Raw genomic sequence first — 8,615 nt, 5'->3', positions numbered from 1 at the left:
CCCACAGTCAAAAACTCTGACCCAGAATTGTTCCTGTCTGAAAGAACTGCAGGGACAAAAAGTGGAGAAGATACCAAGGGAAAGAAGGTCCAGTGATAGGCCCAGACTGGGATCCCACTCAAGGGGAAGCACAGGGGCCTAACACTGTTACTGATGCTGTAGTGTGATTGCAGACAGGAGCCTAGCATTGCTGTCCTCTGAGAGCCCCAACAAGTAGTTGACTGTGACAGAAGAAATACTTACACCCAACCAGTGGACTGAAGTCAGGGACCCCTGTGGTTGAATTAGAGAAAGGCTAGAAGAAGCTGAGGAGGGGGGTGATCCCATAGGAAGACCAGAAGATCAACTAACCTGTATCCCCAAGATCTCTCAGACACTGAGTCACTAGTCAAGCAGCACAGACTAGCTGGTATGAGGTCCCTGCCACATATACAGCCGAGGACCTCCTAGTCTGGCCTCAATGAGAGATGTGCCTAATCCTTGATAGACTTGAGGCCACATGGAGTAGGGAAGCCTGGTTGGGGAGGTGCGGGGGAACACCTCCTCTTAGAGACAGTGGGAAGGAAGAGTTGGATGAGGATATGTGGGAGAGCACACCTGGAGGGGGTACTGACTGGACTATAAAAATAAAAGTAATAAAAAAGAGGTAGATGTAAAAAATTTAGTAATAAATATAGGAAATGAATATATATTTTAAATATAAGAGAAATAAGATTGATACAAAGAGCACATAGTTAGACAATGTCACTAAATCATACTAGAAAAAAACAGTGATTTTCCTTGTCATATTTTCATATACCCGCTAAAAGAGTATAACATATCTATGATATTTGCAGATTTTAAACAATACTTTTGAACATTTTACTAGTGAACCATTAAAATGAATTCAAATTTACATTTTCTATCAATATAGACATGCTGACATGTTGAGATTCCCTCCTTGTATGTACTTCACAACTCATTTTGCTGCCATACATAGAGGAGGGACGATTGGGTCATTGTGAGATGCAGAGTATACAAAACTCTTGTGATATTTATAGAAAAATTGAAAAATAGATGTGTAGAATTCAATCTGTGGCTACAAATCAAGAAAACAAAATGTCCCAAGGCATCTCATTGTGTGTAAGGTTAATAAAGTGAGCTATCATTACTGCCAAGAGTCGCCCCAGGGAATATTGTGTTTGCATCCTCTCTCAAGACCTTGATCTTAAAAGAACTCTTCTCAGAAAAACAGTTGAGGTCAGTGCTGGTGCTTGGAAGCTATTTGTCTACACTAGCCAACAGCAGCTGGTAATGGAGACTACTGCAACATCCGCTTCCAGTCCAGCTGCTAGGAGAAAAGTCTGAGAATCACTGGGCCTTAACTCCAGACCTGCAACTAAGAAAGAGTTCCAGACATCTAATTTACTCAGCGTGAGGTCCCCACATCTGTGCTTCCTCTTCTCCAGGCTTCTGGGTAAGGAGAAAGATGTTGCAGTGACCAAGAATATGATCCTGAAGGAAATGAGACACCCCTCAACTCCAGAAACCTCAAGTGTATCCCAAGAGACAGTCAAAAAAAAACCTCATTTTAACCCACACTCTATTTGGGAGAGAATGTTTTTCATTTTTCTCATCTTCTTTAGAATCCTTAAGCTTAGAAATCTTAGCTCTTTATAAGTGCACCCATTCTGGCTCTAAAAGAGCCCCAAGAAAACAAATGAGTAAAAAGTTTTAAAAACTAGCCATCATTTTCCTCCCACTAGTATCTCACTGCTCATTGAGTATCCAGTTTTATCCACAATGCTTTTTTCTTCCTCTTTTGCTGTTCTTATGATCTATTCACAGTGAAGCCCTCTGAAATTATGGGGGTATGGCTTACAACATATAGTAGAGCTTTAGCTGTGAATAGTTGATTACTCTGGTAAGTGGGAGGAGGCTAGAGCTGAAGAATACTAGCACTGATTTATGTGGGTTCTGTAGGCACCAGTGGAATAGTGTGCAGAGAATGGTATACTCTACCTGGGGCTAAAACAAGAAAGAGACACAGAAATTGATGGTGCTTTCCACCCAAAAAACTGCCAGTGAATCTTTCTATATACACAAGGGCTATGGGATGCTATTTACTTGTTTTTCTCCTTGTCAAAGGATTTCTCAGTTCTAAAGAAATGATTTATTTCTTAGAAACATAAGCTATGCCTTCAAAATTGCATATTATGATTTAAATAGGTCCTGTAGTACTTGGAATATTTGAGTGCACATGTATATAAATGACAGTATTAAGGAGGATCCTATGAATTCCTTATACTTGTTCATTTATTCACTCAGCTAGTCAAAATCTTTGAAAAATTATTTCAAAGCAAGAAATGCAGACATATGGAATGTTAGGATTAAGATAGATTTATTAACTTGAAAAACCTTAGAGAAATATTATGATCAGATATTTATGAACATATAATTACTAATACTTAACGAATGGTCATGTTAACATTTGCCAAATTAAACAAGGAATAAACACAGCTCATTGCCTAAGAATTCATCATATTAGAATATGGCAAATTTGCTTATTAAAACTATTGGAAAATAAGATCAGTAATGAAGCTTTTATTGACATTCTTAATCATTTGGACTTATAACAATATCCTTCTTAAAGTCTTCTTAATTTTTATTATTACATTATTTTATTATTATATTATTTTCTTATTAAACTACGCTATTATTAACTTTAATAAAAGAAATACATTTTATAATATGACCAAATGTATACTCAAAAATGCATACACGTAATGAAGGAAATATTTCCTTGAAACTATGGTTATGTTATTGCAAGAGATAGTATTTTCTTTTCTATTTTCATCAAGAGATACTAATGCCATCCCATCAACTATATTTAATTATCAGTGAATATGTTGTAAATAATAGTTTCTTAGTGTACAACAAAAGATTATTTTCATTATTGATGACAGTGACATTCAGCCTCACATCATCTCAAACCAAAGTGAGAGGCAAGATAATTTTGTTTGCCTTGGTTTTTGTAACATGCTTTCAGACATGATCTTGCTGGTCCCTAAGCCAGTGTATCCTTCCATACATTACACTAGACCCAGTTCAGATCCAGTTTTGACAGCTCTTCTTTACTTGAAGATTGCTTCTGTAGTCTTGACTCAAGATACACTTAGAAATCATAAGCCACTGATTTAGATCAATGACTCTGGTCACATTTTTTTCTACTGTGTACTTGAACAGAGGTTCATATGTGCAAACACAAATATGCTTGCACTTTCTGACTTTTCCTATTTAAATATGGTATGGGCAGCAGGATTGACTTTCATTCCTTATAACACTGTTAAGGAGCATTCATTTTTTTTAAAGATTTATTTATTTTATATATGTAAGTACACTGTACTGTCTTCAGACACACCAGAATAGGGCATTGGATCCTATTACAGATGGTTGTGAGCTACCATGTGGTTGCTGGGAATTGAACTCAGGACCTCTGGAAGAGCAATCAGTGTTCTTAACCACAGAGTCATCTCTCCAGCCCCTCTAAAGAGAATTCTAACATGAGTACTTCACGTTTTCCTATGAATACTCACTCCAGCTTCATGTTCCACCACTTACTTTCTTTACTCCTTTCTGGTCACTTATCCTTTATCTTGTATCCAGTCATTACACTGATTGTTGCAGATATACACCAAAGTATAGATAGTGACTGTATATCTGGACACTTCCTCAATGTCTGGTTTCCTGCCAATGCAAACATCCAGTCAATTGCAGTCTGCCCAGCTGCAGCATGAATGAAACTAGGTACTATTAAGACACTTAAGGCATTATCCTTTTCAGACAGTTCTTACGACTGCCTCTGGACTTCATGCAAGAACTCTTATGTGATGTTGCCCAATTATGGTCATATGCCTTCCATTTGTTTATACACTATAACTTTGTAATTTCTCTTTGAGGGGGTGTTACTGGAGAAGATGGTAGAGAATTCCATTAAAAGAAAATGGAGAATATGATTATTGGCATCTGATATTTGAGTAGGTCAAGGCTAACTTATTCTCTGTTATTAGTAAGCTGGAAAGTAACACTAGAACTTTTTTCACCAAAGGAAAGATTCTTTATTGCTTTCCAAAGCCATATAATATATTTGTACCTTCGATATATGGTCTTAATATTTAGCACAATGTGTAATTTTGCATGTTAGATTAACAACAGGGAATTGATCTGAAGATGACTGTTGAATAATGGCTCCATTGAGAATAGCACTCAGTCATCAAGGATTGCTGAGAATGGTCCTGTTTATGATATATGTGTATCAGCCAGTTTGCTTTAGAAGAAGTATAACTATGCAGAAGATACAGCATCTTAAATGCTTACAATGATTTTTTTTTTAACCATTTTTTTCTTCCCATGGCATTTTTACTTTTTGGATTTGACCATCATAGTCAGCATTTGATTGTTCTGTGTATGCTGATTTGTAGAAGGAGTAACATCTATGGGCAAATTAAACCACACTTATCTGACTGAGTTCATCTTGCTGGGCCTCTCTTCAGATCATCAGACTCAGATCTTACTGTTTGTGGTATTTCTCATCATCTACCTGATCACTGTGTTTGGGAACCTGCTCATCATTCTCCTCATTCATGTTGACTCCCGACTTCATACACCGATGTATTTTTTTTCTGAAAATCCTGTCATTGAATGATCTGTGTTTCTCTACAACCATTGTTCCAAAGATGCTAGTGCACTTTCTAGGTGTCAGAAAGACCATTTCATTTGCTGGATGCTCAGTGCAAATGTTTTTTTTCCTCATAATGGGGTGTACAGAAAGCTCTCTTCTGGCGGTCATGTCATATGACCGCTACGTAGCTGTCTGCAAGCCTCTACACTACTCCACCATCATGACACATAAAGTTTGTGTTCTGCTAGTTGTAGGATCCTGGGCTAGTGGAATATTTGTCTCGGTAGTAGATACCTCATTTACTTTATGCTTGCCATACCAGGGACCAAACCTAATCAATCATTACTTTTGTGAGCCTCCTGCACTTTTAAAGCTGGCTTCAGAAGAAACCTACACAGCTGAAATGGTCATATTTGCAATGGGTATAATAATCCTCCTAGGACCTGTCTCTCTTATCCTTTTCTCCTACTGGAATATTATCTCCACTGTGGTTCAAATACAATCAGGTGAGGGGAGGCTAAAGGTCTTCTCTACCTGCAGTTCCCATTTCATTGTTGTTATCTTCTTCTATGGTTCAACAATATTTACCTACATGCAGCCAAACTCAAAGAAAATGAATGAAAAGGATAAGGTAATCTCTGTGTTCTACTCAGTAGTAACATCCATGATGAACCCATTCATTTATAGCCTAAGAAACAAGGATGTGAAAGAAGCGTTAAAGAAAGTACTTAAAAGAGAGATAAGATAGAAGAATATAGGAGATAATCAGGAGTATAGGCTATTCTGAAGTCCATCAACGTCTTAAACACCTTTCGTTGTAAACTATCTCTAATCTGAGAGTAAAGTTCATTCATGTGTACCAAAGAATGTTTCTGCAACCTTGTCACAATTATTATTTTTGGGTGTGGCTCACTTAATTTGTGACAATTTTCCTATTAATAGTAAATAAAATAAAGTAAAATAAAATAAATTTAAAATAATGAGAAAATTCTATAAACTGCAGCTTTCATGAACCAATCTAATTCCACCACAGGACATTTCCTTTAGCTTTAAACCCCACAGTTAATTGTCAGACTCATACTACCCTACCATTATTCCTAGTCATCTTTACTGATTATAGTTTTAATCCATAGATATCCAACCACTTCTATAACTGGGTATAATGGCACAAACCCATTTTGGCATAATCTAAGTACTCATGAGACCAATGCAGAATGGTATTCACAGTTTAGGCAAGCCTGGGCTATATAAGGATTCTAGGCTGGCCCAAAACAAAGATTAAGCTCTTGTCTCAAAAGCCAATAGGCAAAGTCATCTCTCAGTAGTGGATTTCCAGAACACATCTTTAATATTTCCCACACTCCTTACAACAAAACTTGTTAATGGTTCTAGAGAACTAAGATTGAGAAGCAGCTTTCTCCATCAGAACTGTTATGAGAAACCCTTCAACTCTAAATATCATAGCTGCCCCTCCCTAGACAAGTTCTTTGCTATGCAGGTGGATATACATAATTGTATTATTATTTTTATTATCTCCTCTATGGAAAGTAGAATACAATGGATAACACATTTTCTCTGTGAGCTCAATTGACCTCTGTAGTACTATATATTACCCAAGGCAGGAACGGTGTGGATGAGATAGAACGTCTAGGTTCTTACTAGAGTTCCAAATGTAACATTATCATCCCTTTGAAGAAAATGCAATGATAGTTCATTCACTATACTTCATTCATAGTTTAATTCTAGGCTGAAGTGAAATGAAGCCTACACTTGGTTGGTGTCTAAGGACACTACCTGTCCCCATGCTTGGTCTCAAAGCCATGATGATGGAAGCAAGAGTCATCTTAGTGTTGCCAATTTCCTTCTCTAGTTGTTCATTTCTCCTGAAAGGGTCATGGTGGCACAGACACATCTAATCTTCTATGCTAATTGTCTTGGACTTAAAAATATCTTCCTGTCATGTACCACCTTTCTACCATGGAGCCCTGTGAAAGGATTCTCCTCATGAAAGAACATTGCTGCTCATTTTAGGACCCCCTCCATCTTTTTAACAAAGTGGGAAGAACTTAAAAAGCCCTTTGTTTCCCTCAAAGCTGCTTATAATTGATTTAGCCTTTCATTTTGTGATAGTCTCTTACTATATATAAAAACAAGGTGATTATGGGCAAAGAATGAGGTCAGAGAGGGGAAAATTGAAAGTGATGATAAACTTCAAATTTGCCATATAACTTCTGTCTTTTCCAGATTTAATGGTCACAATGTTTTTCATGACCAAGAGGACATATTGTACCATAGTAGATAGGGATGGGAGGGTATGTGGGAAGGACCTGGGTGGTATAGAGGGAAAGGTTAATTGCAATCAGGACATATGATATGAAAAAAGATTATGTTTTTAATAAAAAGGGTAAGTACATGAAAAATAAGAATCACAAAGAACTACATACTATATACAATTTGCAGGGTGGAAGACTAAAGTGTGGATACTTTGGTCCTTCTTAGAAGGGGGAACAAAATACCCATGGAAGGAGATACAGAGACAAAGTGTGGAGCAGAGACTGAAGGAAAGAGCATCCAGAGACTGCTTCACCTGGGGATCCATCCCATACACAGTCACCAAACCCAGACACTATTGTGGATGCCAACAAGTGCTTGCTGACAGGAGCCTGATGTAGCTTTCTCCTGAGAGACTCTGCCTGTTCCTGACAAATACAGAGGTGGATTCTCTCAGCCGACCATTGGACTGAGCACAGGGTCCCAAATGGAGGAGCTAGAGAAAAGACCCAAGGAGCGAAAGGGGTTTGCAGCACCATAGGAGGAACAACAATATGAACCAACCAGTACTCCCAGAGCTACCAGGAACTAAACTACCAACCAATAAGTATACATGGTGGGACTCATGGCTCCAGCCTCATAAGTAGCAGAGGATGGCCTTGTTGGACATCAGTGGGAAGAGAGGCCCTTAGTCCTGTGAAGGCTTGATGCCCCAGTGTAGGGGAATACCAGGACTATGAGGCTGGAGTGGGTAAGTTGGTGAGCAGGGGGAGAGGGGGATGGGATAGGGGATATTCGGAGGGGAAACCAGGAAAGGGGATATTTGAAATGTAAATAAAGAAAATATCTAAGAAAACGTTAAAAAAAATAAAAAATTGCCAAAGTCCCTGAAAGCTAAGTCAGTCAATGTTGGCACAGAAGACCTCATGCCTTAGGAATGATAACCACAGCCAAGGAGAAGGAATTGGGATCCCAGAAACCAGAGCCTTAATGACTCTGAGACACCAGCTCCAGCCCTAGCCTAGCCTTGCCAAGTCAACTCCTGGATAAGACACAGAGATAAAGTTCTCTTTCTCCTTTCATCAGGGTGTCTGAGAAAGCTTTGGGTCAGTCTGGCTTCCCACAATTAAGATTTTGAAAAATCTAAATCTATTAAAATGTAACTTCTCAATATATCTAAAGCACAAGAATTAAAATTTATTTATATACTGATACTTCTAAAGTGTTATGAATGACTTTAGGGTGAGTGAGTTTTATAACAATTTATAACTGAAGTTATCAAATGCAATATGTGGGAAAATGGTCAAAATGAACCATCTGCCTATGCAGAGTTAAGTATAAATGGTATATTTAATTATATGCCCTCCAAACAATGCTCAGGGGCAATTGTGGAAGAGGAGGCAGAAGATGATAAGAATGACGGTGGTGCTGCATGGAACCAGTATTTGATAGACATAACAATTGCACATGTGAATCTACAGTGGCTGGGACTATATCCACAAGACCAAGTCAATGAAAAATCCTGTCATGGTCTTGGAGTTCCATCCTCAACTTAGAAACTATTGGCAATTGATGAGTCCTGGGAGCAGGAGAATGAATGAGATATGGTCTTTCAAAGCTATCCAGGCCCAGAAACACTAAGCAGACTCACTATTGCATTTTGTTTTAAATTTTGAGAGAGAGA

General features: G+C 38.0%; 1 pseudogene; it reads left to right on the top strand.

Annotated features, from left to right (window-relative positions):
* Nucleotides 1-4,474: 4,474 nt before the first annotated feature.
* LOC116100804 lies at nucleotides 4,475-5,408 on the top strand (annotated as a pseudogene).
* The last annotated feature ends 3,207 nt before the right edge of the window (nucleotides 5,409-8,615 follow it).

This window comes from Mastomys coucha, unplaced genomic scaffold (assembly GCF_008632895.1).
Source record: "Mastomys coucha isolate ucsf_1 unplaced genomic scaffold, UCSF_Mcou_1 pScaffold21, whole genome shotgun sequence".
Taxonomy (NCBI): Eukaryota; Metazoa; Chordata; class Mammalia; order Rodentia; family Muridae; genus Mastomys; species Mastomys coucha.
The sequence above is the reverse complement of the archived record's forward strand: the minus strand, read 5'-3'. Positions and strand labels throughout refer to the sequence as shown.